The 19,457-nt window shown below is 45.2% G+C and overlaps 1 protein-coding gene across 16 annotated transcripts in view; it reads right to left on the reverse strand.

The window, feature by feature from the left end:
• The window catches only part of sema4ba (sema domain, immunoglobulin domain (Ig), transmembrane domain (TM) and short cytoplasmic domain, (semaphorin) 4Ba), a 476,044-nt gene that overhangs the window by 153,780 nt on the left and 302,807 nt on the right, over positions 1 to 19,457 (reverse strand). For 2 of the 16 annotated variants that reach the window (XM_060853327.1, XM_060853309.1), the window contains exon 1: positions 3,822 to 3,945. The exons of 10 other annotated variants lie outside the window; for them this stretch is intronic. The gene's annotated coding sequence lies outside the window, so the exon portion shown is untranslated. Of the gene's footprint in view, positions 1 to 1,744; positions 1,834 to 2,883; positions 2,975 to 3,715; positions 3,733 to 3,821; positions 3,946 to 4,493; positions 4,512 to 19,457 lie in introns of those variants that run through there. 4 more of the 16 variants (XM_060853325.1, XM_060853324.1, XM_060853323.1 and 1 more) reach the window with 4 other exon arrangements.

The following is a 19,457-nucleotide window of genomic DNA, read 5'->3' on the forward strand; positions in this document are numbered from 1 at the left end:
AGATAAATCCTTGAAGAAATTAGGTGCTGAGCTAGGAGTGGCCAAACACTTGGTCAAAGAGATGGTGTTTGAAAAGCTGTTTGAGATAAAGGAGAGGTCAAAAGGTTACAGGATGGCGTAACATTCCAGAATGATGGACTGAATGGTTGAAGGTTCTGCTGCAAACTGAACAAGGGAAAACCGAAGTCAACAAGAATGCCACCTAAATGGTTGTGAAGTAGTAGAAATAAAACAATAGATGTTTCTTCCAAGGGAATAACCACTGCTGAGCTAAAACATCATCAATATTTACGTGAGAAGATACATCATTGTACTCCTCACATCATTGCTGGAACCCATATGGGTTGGTGGGGTTTTTATCAATTGGGGTAGTTTCATGTTTATAACAGGTCCTATTTTTCTATAATTGTGCAGAATTCCGGAAAGACTACAGCTGAATTACTCTGTATGTTCTGGCCTTAATATCTATGGAAGGATATAACTGCATTGCGGTACAGCAAAGGTTCACTAGATTGGTCATAGAGTCATAGATACTACACAGCATGGAAACAGACCCTTCGGTCCAACCCGTCCATGCCAACCAGATATCCCAACCCAATCTAGTCCCACCCGGCACCCGGCCCATATCCCTCCAAACCCTTCTGATTCATATACCCATCTAAATGCCTCTTAAATGTTGCAATTGTACTAGTCTCCACCACATCCTCTGGCAGCTCATTCCATACACGACCCCAGGGAAAAGACTTTAGCCTATTTACCCTATCCGTGCCCCTCATAATTTTGTAAACGTCTATAAGGTCACCCTTCAGCCTCCGACACTCCATGGAAAACAGCCCCAGCCTGTACAGCCTCTCCCTGTAGCTCAAATCCTCCAACCCTGGCAACATCCTTGTAAATCCTCTCTGAACCCTTTCAGGTTTCACAACATCTTTCCGATAGGAAGGAGACCAGGATGACAAGAGTCTCACGCAATGATAGGCTGAGTAAACTAGGCTAATCTGGGACAATTATGTCTATTGGGGAAGGAAATCTGCTGCCCTTACCCAGATCTTATAAGCAATGGAGGGGGGTCAAAAAGTGGGGTATTGGAAAAACACAGCAGGTCAGGCAGCATCTGCGGAGCAGGAGAATTAAGCATAAGACCTTCTTCAGGAATGAAGGGCTTATGTCCGAAACGTCGATTCTCCTGCTCCTCGGATGCTGCCTGACCTACTGTGCTTTTCCAGCACCACACTTTTTGAGTCTGATTCTCCAGCATCTGCAGTCCTCACTTTCTCCTGAGAACAATGTGGTTGACTCTTAACAACCTTCTGAAATGGCACCATGAGCCATCAATGTCCATATCCCACTGTAGAATAATATTAACTCCAGGTGTGAAATTATTAACCTTTCACACACAAAGTGCAAGCTTAGAACCCTACCACAAATGACAAATCAATTGAAAATCTGAAATCCAAGACTGATAGCTTTTTGTTAACCAAAGACTTTAAGCCACATACAGTCAGAGAGTCATAGAGGTGTACAGCATGGAAACAGACCCTTCGGTCCAACCCGCCATGCCGACCAGATATCCCAACCCAATCTAGTCCCACCTGCCAGCACCCGACCCATATCCCTCAAACCCTTCCCTTTTCATATATCCATCCAGATGCCTTTCAAATGTTGCAATTGTACCAGCCTCCGCCACTTCCTCTGGCAGCTCATGGTTGAGGTTTTGTAGTGCAACGAACAGTAGCTTCCTTACTTCCAGGCCAGAAACTCTGTGTTTAAGTCCTCACCAGGCCTTGGCTGCAGGAGAAGCATTTATAGCACAGTTCAACAGACCAGTAACCAGTCCACGAGTCCTCCCACCATTTTGGCACGATTCCACAAGCATGTCAGTGAAGATCTGATTTAAATCAAAGGAAATGAAACAAAGGCAGCTATATGGATTGAGAAGACATTTACCATGATCTCACTGATTAACAGAACAGTTTGAGGGATTAAACTTCTCCAGGAGTAGGAATAGGCTATTCAGTCAATACAGTCTGGCTTGCAATCCAATACAATTGTGCGTTTCAATGTCTTACCCATCCCATCCCAACAACCCTACACACCACTGGCAATCTGAAATCTATCAATCACCACCTTAAACATTCTTAAAAACTAAGCTTCCACATGTGGTAGAAACTTCCAAAAGCTTCACAACCCTCTTGAGTAAGCAAACTTTCTCCTCATCTCCTCCTTATTTTTAAATTGGGCAACTAGGGGAAACATCTTCTCTACCTATAAGTATTTTACAAGTTTCAATTACATCACTTCAAGTTAGAGACACAGAGTCATAGAGCTGTACAGCATGGAAACAAACCCTTTGGTCCAACTTGTTCATGCCTACCACATATCTTAAATTAATTTGCCAGCATTTGGCCTCCTGGGTGTCTTTTAAATGTAATTGTACCAGCCTCCACCACTGCCTCTGGCAGCTCATTCCATACACGCACCACCCTCTGTGTGAAAAAGTTGCCCCTTAGGTCTCTTTTTAATCTTTCCCCTCTCACCTTAAACCCATGCCCTCTAGTTTTGGACTCCCCTACCCTGGGAAAAAGACTTGCTATTCATCCTATCCATGCCTCTCGCGATTTTATAAACTTCCATAACATCACCCCTCAGCCTCAATGCTCCAGGGAAAACAGCCCCAGCCTATTCAGCCTCTCCCTGTAGCTCAAACCACCCCCTCCCCAACCCTGGCTGCATCCTTGTAAATATTTTCTGAGTCCTTTCAAATTCTTTGAAATGCTAGGTAACGCAGGCTCGGTTTGCCCAATCTCTCTTCATAGGACAGTCCTGCATTCTTAGGTACAAGTCTGGTTAATTTTTCCTGCATTCTCTCGAGGGCAATATTACCTGTCGTTGGATAAGGAGACTACAAACTGCACATAGTAATCCAGGTGCCTGCTGTGATCAGGATTAGTGTCGGTATTCCTGATGGCAATACTAGCTCAGGTACAGAGGGTCTTCTGGATGGAAGCATCTGTCATTAATGGCAGTTAATGGCAGTGGCTTAATGAAAGTAGTTATTCCTTTAAAAACACATACGCGATTTCACTTTTCCCGCAGAAGGAACGTAATGCAGTTTCACAAATTCCACAATAACAGTAATTATTGAAATGATATAGCCGCTCACCCCCTCTCCCCCACCAATTGTGGAATGTTCCATTTCCTCAGGCTGCAGAAAATTATAGTGACGAACCCTGACAGTCACTCCCCATCCCCCTTCAAACACAAAGGCTTCCAAATTAAAGATCCTGTCTGTGTGGCCCGGTTCTACCACCTTCTAAAACACATCTTAAACCGCCAGCCCAAGACTGAATCTCGAAAATAACACGCAGCCCAGACCCCCTCACTCTGGACTGAACACCCTGCAGATCCACACCAACTTCAACTGGGGAAACAACTAAGTCTGTTCCCAACAGCATTGACATGGCTTGATTCAAAGTTCAAAGCAAGTTTTTTTTAAAAAATCAGCCCTTACCAAATTCCAAAACGCACTCAGAATAACTGGATTAAAAGTAAATTCTGCAAGGAATTAGCTTATTTGTTTGCAATTCTTTTGAATCCTGGATTCCATAATCGAATGATAAATAAGAAACAGCATTGCATCACATATTTAAGGATTTATAAAATTCATCTGAGTTAGACAGTAGTCAAGGTAAATTTGAATGCAGTATTCACTCACTGACAATCACCTCCAGCACTTCCTGGAAAACTAGCTTGATTCAGTAAACAGGATTGTTTTACCATTACATATGAATCCCAGTACATAGTACGCAAGTTTAACTTACAACTGAGCAAGAAATATCCACACGCAGATCCTGTGCCTGGAAAAGTTCACTCAGCAGCCAGCACAATACTGACGTCCACAGCTCCCCGCATGCCGTACAATGTGGTCTGAAGCTTCATATCAATGTGTGCTCTACAAACTGATAAGGAATTAGATGGGCAGCGATTCAAATTCTGCCTTCCGTGTTTTTACTACCGACTGAATTGGCCAATCCAGCGTGTGAATGCAACAAGAGAAGTCAGCGGGGGGGATTTAAAGCAAAATATTGTCCTTCCTCAGTAATTGATCCAGCGCGATTATAATTTGCAAACATTCAAAATTGTTTTTGCACCAAAGGTTACGAGCAGAGGACACCATGAATGCAGGGAGTATTTCTGCACGGTGAAGGAATTTTGTTTACAATGTCTGTTTGGAGGCAACTTATTACAAGCATATTTCAGACAAGACGCTGAGAAAATTTGCATATCGAATTGTAAACTCAAGGCCACTTCTAAACAGGCGCCTTCCTGATGTGTTTTCAGAAGTAATTTTCTCTTGGAGACGGGAGTCTCCTGGAGTTCCAGCACAAGAGACTTATCAACTACATGATATTCCACTTCAACCTTATGTGAAACACAGTGGTAAACCGATAAGCAAATCTACACATAAACCTAAATTGTCACTACATACTTACATTATTTATGAATCTCTTTGTTTCCTTGACAATACTGAGATAAATATCAAGGACAGAAGAGTCGTGAATCGCAAATTTACGCAATTTTTTTCTGTTGCTTTTAGAATGAATCCCCAAAAGGATTGAGTCAATAGACATAAAAAGCCCTCCATAAAACGGCAGCGTTTTACAGGCTGGTACTGATGGAATGTTTACCAAAGACACAGTGCTTGGAAGAAGGATTTGTTTAATCTTTGTAATCGCAGCCAAAGAACACGCCCAAGCAAAACGAATGCTTTTAACTTTAATTGGCATGACAAACTCTCGAAAAAAAGCCTAGCAGAATGGTTCACGTTACAGGCTCCTCTCACACACACACAGATGCACTGCTGCAAAATTCCACTTCAAAGTCTCTTTAATTGACAGAAAATATTTCATCCACCAATTTCTGTTTTCTCCTGTTTCCTCCTGGCGATACTGCCAGCAGCTCTCCGGAACTGTGCCCACTCCTTTCTGAGTAGTGGCTGGTTCATTTTGTTTGGGCAAGCCAAGCTGGGAGTCCCCAGTCTGCACTGGTGCCAGTGAACAGAGATCTTCATTAGCTTTCCCTGTTCAATTTTATTTTCGGTTGTGCTGTGTGGAACCAAGGGTTATGGAGATAAGGCAGGAAGAGGATACTAATTAGGAACGATCAGCCATGATCATATTGAATGGCGGTGCAGGCTCGAAGGGCAGAATGGCCTACTCCTGCACCTATTGTCTATTGTGTCTGTTCCCAAGTTAGAGTCAATCCAGGCAGAGACAGAGGCCATTCAGACCACAGAGTTCATGCTAACTCTCTGTAAAATGATCTAGTCATAATCATTCTCTTGCTGTATCCCTATGGTGCAGCAGTTTATCTCCCTCCATTCAATGTCCTTCTGAAATCATTGTCCTTCTTGCAGCCAGTGAGTTTCAAGTCATTACTAGTTGGTGTGTATCTCCCTCCATTCAATGTCCTTCTGAAATCATTGTCCTTCTTGCAGCCAGTGAGTTTCAAGTCATTACTAGTTGGTGTGTAAAAAGGTCCTTCCTCACATCTCTCCTGCATCTCCTGCCCAAAGCCTTAAATCTGCATCATCTCATCCTTGTATGATCAGAAAATGGGGCTAGCTTTGTCAGAGCAAATTGCTGCAGATTGCTGGGACCTGTACTGGTAACAACAAATGCTGAGGTCATAGCGATTCGGACAGCATCCATGGGAAGAGCTAGTGTTGGACTGGGCTGGACAAAGTTAAAAAAAATCACACTTCACCTGGTTATAATCTAACAGGTTTATCTGGAAGCACTAGCTTTCGGAGCACTGCTCCTTCAATAGGCATCCATGGAGAGAGTAAGCTAACATTTTGAGTCAAGATAACGCTTCCTCAGAGCTGGTGAAGTGTGGAGGGACAGAATTTATGCTACAGTGCGGGCTGGGGTGGGGTGGTGGTGTGTAGGGTGCTGGTGGAGAAAAGATGTTGACAGTTCAGATTAAGTGACGAGAAAATGAGAACGTCAGAACAACAGCTTTCCTTTGCCTCACTTATGTAAAGCTGTCAGAACCTTGTACACAGACCAGATCCTCCTTCACTCTCCTTTGCTCCAATGTTAACAACCTGAACATCTTCATCTGAGCATCAGGTCAATCATTTTCATAGCTTCTAAAGGTCAAACGTTCATTTCACAAACCAAAGCTCTTTCTGAATCAGTGAAACACCTTAGAGGGTACTTCAGAAACTGAAGGTTGAGTATGATCAATGGAAATGCTAACTGACATTCCCAGCAATTCGCCATTCAACAAAGATAATATTTTCTCCGGTAGTTCTGAAGAGGAGTCACACTAGACTAGAAACCTTAACTCCATTTCACTCTTCCTTCAGACGCTGGCAGTGGCTGACCAGGGACTGTGCTCTGGCCAACCTTTCAGTTCCTCCCTGCCAGCCAGTCCAGAAGAAGCAACCACATGTCACTTTGTCAACGGGCTTCCCTTCCATCATGAAAGTGGCGGTCATATTTAAATTTAAAATTTAAAAGTGTTAAAAGATATAGGGGCATCCTAGAATCCTAAACTCAAAACGACAGCCTCCCTTTTGGGTCCTTTAGCTTTCAGAGCTGACTGAAAGACATGTCCACCCACTGCCTTTCACTGGAAGACATATCTACCCACTGTCTTTCACTGGAAGATATGTCTGCCCACTGTCTTTCACTGGAAAACATGTCTATCCACTGCCCATGACTGGAAGACAAGTCCATCCACTGCCTTTCACTGGAAGACATGTCTACCCACTGCCTTTCACTGGAAGACATGTCCATCCACTGCCTTTCACTGGAAGATATATCCATCCACTGCCTTTCACTGGAAGACATGTCCATCCACTGCCTTTCACTGGAAGATATATCCATCCACTGCCTTTCACTGGAAGACATGTCTACCCACTGCTTTTCACTGGAAGACATGTCCATCCACTGCCTTCCACTGGAAGACATGTCCATCCATTGCCTTTGACTGGAAGACATGTCTATCCACTGCCTTTCCCTGGAAGATATGTCCATCCACTGCCTTTCACTGGAAGACATGTCCATCCAATGCCTTTCACTGGAAGACATGTCCATCCATCGCCTTTGACTGGAAGACATGTCTATCCACTGCCTTTCACTGGAAGATATGTCCATTCATTGCCTTTCACTGGAAGACATGTCTACCCACTGCCTTTCACTGGAAGACATGTCCATCCAATGCCTTTCACTGGAAGACATGTCTATCCAATGCCTTTCACTGGAAGACATGTCTACCTAATGCATTTCACTGTAAGACATGTCTATCCACTGCCCTTGACTAGAAGACATGTCTACCAATTGCTTTTCACTGGAAGATATGTCTACCCACTGCCATGCACTGGAAGATATGTCCATCCACTGCCTTTCACTGGACGACATGTCTACCCATTGCCTTTCACTGGAAGACAGGTCTACCTATTGTCTTTCACTTGGAGACATGTCTATCCACTGCTCTTCACTGGAAGGCATGTTGATCCATTGCCCTTCACTGGAAGACATGTTTACCCACTGCCCTTGGCTGGAAGACATGTCTACCTACTGCCTTTCATTTGAAGACATGTCTATCCACTGCCTTTGTTTGGAAGACATGTCCAACCACTGCCTTTCACTGGAAGGCATGTCTATCTACTGCCCTTGACTGAAAGACATGTCTACTCACTGCCCTTGACTGGAAGACATGTCTATCCACTGCCCTTGGCTGGAAGACATGTCTACCCACTGACCTTGACTAGAAGACATGTCTATCTACTGCCCTTGACTGGAAGACATGTCTATCCACTGCCCTTGACTGGAAGACATGTCTACCCACTGCCTTTCACTCAAAGACATGTCTATCCACTGCCTTTCACTGGAAGACATGTCTACCCACTGCCTTTCACTGGAAGACATGTCTATCCACTGCCCTTGACTGGAAGACATGTCTATCCACTGCCCTTGGCTGGAAGACATGTCTTCCCACTGCCCTTGACTGGAAGACATGTCTATCCACTGCCTTTCACTGGAAGATATGTCTACCCACTGCCTTTCACTAGAAAACATGCATATCCATAGCCTTTGACTGGAAGACATGTCTAACCATTGGCCAAACTTCACAAGAGGTGTAAAGTCACCAACAAATGACTGCTACTGCCCGTCACACAATGCAAGATCAGAACTTTCATTTGACCTTAACATTTAGTCATGACCCTAAATTTAAAATCTGCCCTGTGAACCCAACTTTCTGCTTGTTTCTCAAGGAGGTGCAATGACTCTTGACCCTGCATGCTTATGGTGTTGAGTGATTCATATCCCTAGGGGGAAAAGCGTGCATTCTAGATTGGGAAAAAATAATACATTAAGGACAAAAGCATAACTAGGGAGAGAACAGGGCTCCTCAAAGATCAGCAAGGCGGCCTTTGAGTGGTGCCGCAGAAAATGGAAGAGATACTAAACATGTATTTTGCATCAGTATTTAATGTGGAAAAGGATATGGAAGATATAGAAAGTAAGGAAATAAATGGTGACACCTTGCAAAATGTCCATATTACAGAGGAAGAAGTGCTGGATGTTTTGAAACACATAAGGGTGGATAAATCCCCAGGACCTGTGAGAAGCTGGAGAAGTGATTGCTGGACCTCTTGCTGAGATATTTGTATCATTAATAGTCATAGGTGAGGTGCCGGAAGACTGGAGGTTGGCTAACGTGGTGCCTCTCTTTAAGAAGTGTAGTATGGACAAGCCAGGGAACTATAGACCAGTGAGTCTGACATAGGTGGTGGGCAAGTTATTGGAGGGAATCCTGAGGGACAGGATGTACATATTTGGAAAGGTAAGGACTGATTAGAGATAGTCAGCATGGCTTTGTGCATGGGAAATTGTGTCTCACAAACTTGATTGAGTTTTTTGAAGAAGTAACAAAGAGGATTGATGAGGGCAGAGTGATAGATGTGATCTATATGGACTTCAGTAAGGCTTTCGACAAGGTTCCCCATGGGAGACTGATTAGCAAGGTTAGGTCTCACGGAATAAAGGGAGAACTAGCCATTTGGATACAGAAATGGCTCAAAGGTAGAAGACAGAGAGTGGTGGTGGAGGGTTATTTTTCAGACTGGAGGCTTGTGACCAGTGGAGTGCCACAACGATCAGTGCTGGGTCCTCTACTTTTTGCATTTATATAAATGATTTGGATGCAAGCATAAGAGGTATAATTAGTAAGTTTGCAGATGACACCAAAATTGGAGGTGGAGTGGACAGCGAAGAGGGTTACCTCAGATTACAACAGGATCTTGACCAGATGGGCCAATGGGTTGAGAAGTGGCAGATGGAGTTTAACTCAGATAAATGCGAGGTGCTGCATTTTGGGAAAGCAAATCTTAGCAGGACTTATACACTTAATGGTAAGGTCCTAGGGAGTATTGCTGAACAAAGAGACCTTGGACTGCAGGTTCATAGTTCCTTGAAAGTGGAGTTAAAGGTAGATAGGATTGTGAAGAAGGCATTTGGTATGCTTTCTTTTATTGGTCAGAGTATTGAGTACAGGAGTTGGGAGGTCATGTTGCGGCTATACAGGACATTGGTTAGGCCACTGTTGGAATATTGTGTGCAATTCTGGTCTCCTTCCTATCGGAAAGATGTGAAACCTGAAAAGGTTCAGAAAAGATTTACAGAGATGTTGCCAAGGTTGGATGATTTGAGCTATAGGGAGAGACTGAAAAGGCTGTGGCTCTTGTCCCTGGAGCATCAGAGGCTGAGGGGTGACCTTATAGAGGTTTACAAAATTATGAGGGGCATGGATAGGATAAATAGACAAAGTCTTTTCCCTGGAGTGGGGGAGTCCAGAACTAGAGGGCATAGTTTTAGGGTGAGAGAGCTAAGGGGCAACTTTTTCACGCAGAGGGCGGTACATGTATGGAATGAACTGCCAGAGGAAGTGATGGAGGCTGGTACAACTGCAATATTTAAAAGTCATCTGGATGGGTTTATGAATAGGAAAGGTTTGGAAGGATATGGGGTGGGTGCTAGCAGGTGGGACTAGATTGGGTTGGGATATCTGGTCGGCATGGACAGGTTGGACCGAAGGGTCTGTTTCCATGCTGTACATCTCTATGACTCTATAAATTCAAGCCATGTGGATTTTCCTTTCAGTTTAAAGATGTTGAAACATGGGTCCTCATTGTTGTTGATTCATAAACCTGACAGACAAACAAAGTGAAATGAAAACATTGCCGTAGAGCAGGATCTTAAATCTTCAGCTTTAAGTTTGGAACTGTATTCTCAATATCTCAATTTTCAGAAGAAAGAAATGCCTTTTCACGTAGTGAGTGACTAGGGTCCAAATGATGTGGAGACTGGATAAATAGATCCATTCAACTGTGAGTTTGATTTGGATTCGAAAAGGAACAAATTATGGGATAATGAAGAAAAATGACAATCAGTGAAATACTCATTCACAAAACTAGCGCAAACAGATGGGCTGAATGGTCATCTACTGTGATGTCGTGATTCTCTAATTCTAAACTATAAATATAAATCTAATGCTCTTTCAAGTCAGGGTTCACAATGGGATCTAAATTACCACCAGCAGAGAATATAACAAGCAACACAATAAATGTTTACTCAACAAGGATCTTTCCATTAGACCAGAAGATTTGAAATAACTCACAGTCACAGCAATATTGAAACTGTGAAGGTCTGCCTGTGTTAAAGTTTAATACAAGGGTAAACACTGTTCTATATTACACCAAGAGGAAGATTTCTTGACCAGAATTAAGATTAACAGACCAAAAACAGGTTGACCTGTTATTTATCCCAAAACCTTTGGTGGGATTTGGCTGGTAGCAGGAGAGTTGCCATGTTTACCACAATGCTGACACTACAAGATCTAGAAATACAAGTTTGCTCATTCTTACTCCTCAGCCACATGTCATTTGAAGAGCCCAGACAGCACCATGCGGATAGTAGTTCCAGAGCTCAGAGGTGAAGGTCTTATAGCAAGTCATCCATTGTCTTAATTCTGACAGAAATAAGAGTGAAACATGACACAAAACTTACATGCACACCCATGATTCACAGTTACACAAAGACACACACATAAATTTCACATGCAGACAAACACAAACATACTAAAGCACATATGGTTCATTTCCTTAGAGCGGTTTTCACTATCAACATTGGTGCAAAGGTAGTGGTTGCACTCTGGATTCCCAATACTATCCTGCTCGTTACATCCCTGCACTTTACACCCCTGTCCATTACACCCTTCCACTTTACACCCCCGCTGATTACACCCCTGTCCATTACACCGCTGCACATTACACTCCTGCACATTACACCCCTGCCCATTACATCTCTGACCATTACACCGACGCACATCACACCCCTGCACATTACACCCCTGCAAATTACACCCCTGTTCATTACACCCCTGCTCATTACATCCTTGACTGTTACACCCCTGCTCATTACATCCTTGCACATTGCACCACTGCCCATTATACCCCTGCTCATTACACCCCTGCATATTATATCCCTGTCCATTGCACCCCTGCTCATTACATCCTTGCACATTGCACCACTGCCCATTACACCCCTGCTCATTACACCCCTGCATATTATATCCCTGTCCATTGCACCCCTGCTCATTACATCCTTGCACATTGCACCACTGCCCATTACACCCCTGCTCATTACACCCCTGCATATTATATCCCTGTCCATTTCACCCCTGCTCATTACACCCCTGCACATTGCACCACTGCTCATTACACCCCTGCACATTGCACCCCTGCCCATTACACCCCTGCTCATTACATCCCTGCTCATTACACCCCTGCTCATTATGCCCCTGTCTATTACATCCCTGCCCAATAAACCCCTGCTCATTACACCCCTGCTCATTACACCACTGTTCATTACAACACTGCCCATTACACCCCTGATCATTACATCCCTGATCACTATACCCCTGCACATTACATCCCTGCTCATCACATCCCTGCCCATTACGTCCCTGCTCATTACACTCATGCCCATTACATCCCTGCTCATAACACCCCTGCTCATTGCACCCCTGCTCATTATACCACTGTCTATTACCACCCTGTGCATACCACCCGTGCTCAATACACCCTTGCTCATTGCACCTGTGTCCATTACACCCCTGCTCCTTACACCCCTGTCTATTACACCCCTGCCCATTACACCCCTGCTCATTACACCCTGGCTCATTACCCCCTGTCAATTACACTCCTGCTTATTATACCCCTGCCCATTATATGCCTGTTCACTTCATCCCTGCCTATTACAGCCCTGCTCATTGCATCATTGCTCATTACACACTGTTCATTACACCACAGCTCATTACACCCCTGCTCATTACACCCTTGCACATTACATCCTTGCTCATTACACCCCTGCACATCACATCCCTGCTCATTACACCCCTGTCTATTACACCCCATCTCATTACAACCCTGCACATTACACTCCTGCTCATTACACCCCTGTCTATTACACCCCTGCTCATTAAGCCCTTGCTCATTAAACCCTTGCTCTTTACACCCCTGCTCTTTACACTATTGCCCATTTCCACCCTGTGCACTAAACCTGTGCACATCACACTTCAGCTCATTATACCCATGTCCATCACACCATTGTTCATTACATCTCTGCACAATACACCCTTGCTCATTGCAGCTGTGTCCATTACACCCCTGCTCATTACGTTCTTGCCCATTACACCCCTGCCCATTACACCCCTGCTCATTACAGCCTGGCTCATTACTCCCTATCAATTACATTTCTGCGAATTATAGCCCTGCCCATTATACACCCACTCATTACATCCCTGTCAATTACACCCCTGCTCATTGCACCATTGCTCATTACACCCCTGTCCAATACACCCGTGCTCATTACACCCCTGCGCATTACACCACTGCCCATTACAGCCCTGCTCATCACATCCCTGCTCATTACACCCTGCCCATTACAGCTCTGCTCATTATACCCCAGCCCATTACATCCCTGCTCATTACATCCCTGTTCATTACACCCCTGCCCATTACACCCCAGTTCATTATACTCATGTTCATTACACATTTGTTCATTACATCCCTCAAGGTTTGTGCGAAGACTTGTAGCTCGGGTGCTCGTTGTTGTGGTTCTGTTCGCCGAGCTGGAAGTTCTTGTTGCAAACGTTTCGTCCCCTGGCTAGGCGGCATCATCAGTGCTCTGGAGCCTCCTGCAAAGCGCTTCTTTGATGTTTCTTCCGGTATTTATAGTGGTCTGTCCTTGCCGCTTCTGGGTGTCAGTTTCAGCTGTCCGCTGTAGTGGTTGGTATATTGGGTCCAGGTCGATGTGTTTGTTGATGGAGTTTGTGGATGAATGCCATGCCTCTAGGAATTCCCTGGCTGTTCTCTGTCTGGCTTGCCCTATGATAGTATTGTTTTCCCAGTCGAATTCATGTTGCTTGTTGTCTGCGTGTGTGGCTACTAGGGATAGCTGGTCGTGCCATTTCGTGGCTAGTTGATGTTCATGTATGCGGATTGTTAGCTGTCTTCCTGTTTGTCCTATATAGTGTTTTGTGCAGTCCTTGCATGGTGTTTTGTAAACTACATTAGTTTTGCTCATGTTGGGTATCAAGTCCTTTGTTCTAGTGAGTTGTTGTCTGAGTGTGGCTGTTGGTTTGTGTGCCGTTATGAGTCCTAAGGGTCGCAGTAGTCTGGCTGTCAGTTCTGAAACGCTCCTGATGTATGGTAGTGTGGCTAGTCTTGTTGGTTGTGGCATGTCCTCGTTCCGTGGTCTGTCTCTTAGGCATCTGTTGATATCAACAGATGCCTAAGAGACAGACCACGGAACGAGGACATGCCACAACCAAAAGGACTAGCCACACTACCATACATCAGGAGCGTTTCAGAACTGACAGCCAGACTACTGCGACCCTTAGGACTCATAACGGCACACAAACCAACAGCCACACTCAGACAACAACTCACTAGAACAAAGGACCCGATACCCACCATGAGCAAAACTAATGTAGTTTACAAAACACCATGCAAGGACTGCACAAAACACTATATAGGCCAAACAGGAAGATAGCTAACAATCCGCATACATGAACATCAACTAGCCACGAAACGACACGACCAGCTATCCCTAGTAGCCACACACGCAGACAACAAGCAACATGAATTCGACTGGGAAAACATTACCATCATAGGGCAAGCCAGACAGAGAACAGCCAGGGAATTCCTAGAGGCATGGCATTCATCCACAAACTCCATCAACAAACACATCGACCTGGACCCAATATACCAACCACTACAGCGGACAGCTGAAACTGACACCCGGAAGCGGCAAGGACAAACCACTATAAATACCGGAAGAAACATCAAAGAAGCGCTTTGCAGGAGGCTCCAGAGCACTGATGATGTCGCCTAGCCAGGGGATGAAACGTTTGCAACAAGAACTTCCAGCTCGGCAAACAGAACCACAACATTACATCCCTGCTCAATACACCCACTCATGTCCATTACACCCTTATTTATTACATCCCTGCCCATTACACCCCTGCTCATCACATCCCTGCTCATTACACCTTGCCCATTACTGCTCTGCTCATTATACCCCCGCCCATTACATCCCTGCTCATTACACCCCTGCACATTACACCCTGCTCATTACACCCCTGCTCATTACACCCGGGGCTATTACACCTCTGTATATTACACCCCTGCTCATTAAACCCTTGCTCATTGCACCCGTGTCCATTACACCCTTGCTCATTACACCCTTGCACATTACACCCCTGCCCATTTCACCCCTGCTCATTACACCCCTGCCCATTACGGTCCCTGCTCATTACACCCCTGCCCATTACGGTCCCTGCTCATTACACCCCTGCCCATTACATCCTTGCTCATTACACCCCTGCTCATTACGCCCCTGCTCATTACGCCCCTGCTCATTACACCCGTCTATTACACCCCTGCTCATTACACCCCTGTCTATTACACCCCTGCTCATTAAGCCCTTTCTCATTACAGTCCTTGCTCATTACACCACTATCCATTACCACCCTGTGCATTACACCTGTGCCCATCACACCCCAGCTCATTATACCCATGACCATTACACCTTTGTTCATTACATCCCTGCTCAATACATCCTTGCTCATTGCACCCGTGACCATTACACCCCTGTTCATTACATCCTTGCTTATTACACCCTTGAACATTACATCCCTGCCCAATACACCCCTGCACATTATACCCCTGCCCATTACACCCCTGCTCATTACATCCCTGCTCATTACACCCCTGCTAATTATATCCCTGCTCATTACACCCCTGCCCATTACACCCTGGTTCATTACCCCCTATCAATTACATTCCTGCTTATTACACCCCTGCCCATTATACGCCTGTTCATTACATCCCTGTCAATTACACCCCTGCTCATTGCGCCATTGCTCATTACACCCCTGTTCATTACACCACTGCTCATTAAACCCCTGCTCATTACACCCCTGCACATTACACCCCTGCCCATTACACACCTGCTAATTACACCCCTGCTCATTACATCCCTGCTCATTACACCCCTGCTCATTACACCCCTGCACATTACACCCCTGCTCATTACACCCCTGTCCAATACACCCTGCCCATTACAGCTCTGCTCATTATACCCCCACCCATTACATCCCTGCTCATTACACCCCTGCACATTACACCACTATCCATTACCACCCTGTGCATTACACCTGCGCCCGTCACACTCCAGCTCATTATACCCATATTCATTACACCCTTGTTCATTACATCCCTGCTCATTACATCCTTGCTCATTACTCCCCTGCTCACCATACCCCTGTCCATTACACCCCTGCTCATTATACCCTAGCTCATTACTCCCTGTCAATTACACTCCTGCTTATTATACCCCTGTCCATTACACCCCTGCTCATTATACACTAGCTCATTACTCCCTGTCAATTACACTCCTGCTTATTATACCCCTGCCCATTATACACCTGTGCATTACATCCCTGTTGATTACACACCTGCTCATTGCACTATTGCTCATTTCACCCCTGTTCATTACACCACTGCACATTACACCCCTGTTCATTATACAACTGCTTGTTACACAACTGCTCATTACACCCCTGTCCAATACAACCCAGCTCATTACACTCAAGCCCATTACACCCCTGTCCATTACACTCATGCCCATTACATCCCTGCTCATTACAGCCCTGCTCATTATAGCCCTGCTAAATACACCCCTGATCATTTCACCCCGCCCATTACATCCCTGCTCATTACACCCCTGCCCATTACATCCCTGTTCATTACACCCTGCCCATTACATCCCTGTTCATTGCACTCCTGCCCATTACATTCCTGTTCATTACACCCCTGCCCATTAAAACCCTCCCCATTACACCCCTGCCATTACACCTCTGTTCATTACACCACTGCTCATTACATCCCGCCCATTACATCCCTGCTCATTACACTCCTGCCCATTACACGCGTTCATTACACCACTGCTCATTACACCTCTGTCCATTACACATGTCCATTGTACCCCTGCTCATTACACCTCTTTCCATTACACATGTCCATTGTACCCCTGCTCATTACATCCTTGCCCAGTACATTCCTGTCAATTACATTTCTGTCCATTACACTCCTGCTCATTACACCCTTGCCCAGTATATTTCTGTCCATTACACTCCTGCTCATTACACCCTTGCCCAGTATATTTCTGTCCATTACACTCCTACTCATTACACACCTATCCATTACACCCCTGCTGATTTCACCACTGCTGATTACATCTCTGTCCATTACACCTCTGATGATTATACCCCTACTCATTACACCACTAGGTAAAAACAATGACTGCAGATGCTAGAAACCAGAGTCTAGATTAGAGTGGTGCTGGAAAAGCACAGTAGTTCAGGCAGCATCCAAGGAGCAGTAAAATCGGCATTTCGGGCAAAAGCCCTTCATCAGGAACTGCTTATTACACTTATCAATTACTCCCCTGCTCATTACACCCCTGTCCATTACACCCATATCCATTACACTCCTGCTGAGTACACCACTGCTCATTACACCCCTGCTCATTACACCACAGCTCATTACATCACTGCTCATTACATCACTGCTCATTACACCAATGCTGATTACACCCCTGCTCATTACACCCCTGCCTATTACACCCCTACCCATTACACTCCAGCTCATTACACCCCTGCTCATTACACCCCTGCCTATTACACCCCTACCCATTACACCCCAGCTCATTACATCTCTGCTCATTATACCACTGGCGATTACATTCCTGCTATTTACACACATGCCTGCCACACTACACCACTGCTTATTACATTTATCCATTACTCCCCTGCTCATTACACCCCTGTCCATTACACCCATTTCCATTACACTCCTGCTGAGTACACCACTGCTCTTTACACCACTGCTCAGTTCACTACTGCTCATTACACTTCTGCCGAGTACACCACTGCTCATTACACCCCTGCTCATTAGACCGTTGCTCATTATACCACTGCTCATTACACCCCTGCTCATTACACCACTGCTCATTACATCACTGCTCATTACACCACTGCCGATAACACATTTGCCTATTACACCCCTGCTCATTACATCCCTGCTCATTACACCCCTGCCCAATATACCTCTGTCCATTACACCCCTGTCCATTACATTCCTGCTATTTACACATATGCCTGCCACACCACTACCTGTCACACTACTGCCGACTTCAGCCTTATTCATTACACCCATGCCCAATACACCTCTGTCAATTACACCCCTGCTCATTACATCCCTGCTCATTACAGCCCTGCTAAATACACCCGTGATCAATACACCACTGCTCATTACATCCCTGCTCATTAGACCTCTGTCCATTACACATGTCTATTATACCCCTGCTCATTACACCCCTGCCCATTAAAGCCCTGCTCATTACATCAATACCCTTTACACACCTGTCCATTACACCCCTACTCATTACACTCCTGTTCATTAAACCCCTGCCCATTATACCCCTGCTCACTAAACCCCTGCCCATTATACTCTGCCCATTATACCCCTGCCCATTACATCAATGCCCTTTACACACCTGTCCATTATACCCCTGCTCATTACACACATGTCCATTACAACCCTGTTCATTACACCCCTGTCCACTATACCCGTGCTCATTACACCCCTGTCCATTACATCCTCGATCATTACACCATTGCCCATTACACCCCTCCTCATTACACCCCTGTCCACTACACCCCTCCTCATTACACCCCTCTCCATTACACCCTTGTTCTTTCCTTTCCTGTTGAATACAGCCCTGCTCATTACACTCTTGCCCAGTATATTCTTGTCCATTACACCCCTGCTCATTACACTTCTGCTCATTACACCCCTGCTGATTACACCCCTGCTCATTACACCGCTGCTTATTACACGTGTCCATTACTCCCCTGCTTATTACACGTGTCCATTACTCCCCTGCTAATTACACCCCTGTCCATTACACTCCTGCTGAGTACACCACTGCTCATTACACCCCTGCTCATTTCACCACTGCTCATTACAACCCTGCTGAGTACACCACTGCCCATTACACCCCTGCTGAGTACGTCACTGCTCATTACACCCCTGCTGAGTACAGCACTGCTCATTACACCACTGCTCATTACACCCCTCCTCATTACACCCCGCTCATTACACCCCTGCTCATTACACCCCTGCCTATTACACACCTGCTCATTACACCCCTGCCTATTACACCCCTGCCCATTACACTCCTGCTCATTACACCCCTGCCTATTACACCCCTGCCTATTACACCCCTGCCCATTACACTCCTGCCCATTACACCCCTGCTCATTACATCCCTGCTCATTACACCCCTGCCATTATACCTCTGTCCATTTCATCCTTACCCATTATATTCCTGCTATTTACACACATGCCTGTCACACCTCCACCTGTCACACTACTGCCCACTTCAGCCTTATTCATTACACCCAGGCCCAATACACCTCTGTCCATTACACCCCTGTCCATTACATATTGTCTGTCATACCCTTAGCTCTCACAGTCATGCCCACTTCGAGTCAGAGAGTCATCCAGTACAGAAACAGATCCTTCAGTCCAACCAGTCCATGCCAAACATAATCCCAAACTAAACTTGTCCCACCTGCCTGCTCCTGGCCCATATCCCTCCAAACTGTTTCTATTCTTGTACTTATCCAATGTTTTTTAAACACTGTAATTGTATTCACATTCACCGCTTCCTCAGGAAATTTATTCCAGATGTGAAACACTCTCTATAAAAAAATTGCTCTTCACGTCTTTTTAAAAATCTCTCTCCTCTCAC

The sequence above is a fragment of the Hemiscyllium ocellatum genome, chromosome 39 (genome assembly GCF_020745735.1).
Source record: "Hemiscyllium ocellatum isolate sHemOce1 chromosome 39, sHemOce1.pat.X.cur, whole genome shotgun sequence".
NCBI classification, from domain to species: domain Eukaryota; kingdom Metazoa; phylum Chordata; class Chondrichthyes; order Orectolobiformes; family Hemiscylliidae; genus Hemiscyllium; species Hemiscyllium ocellatum.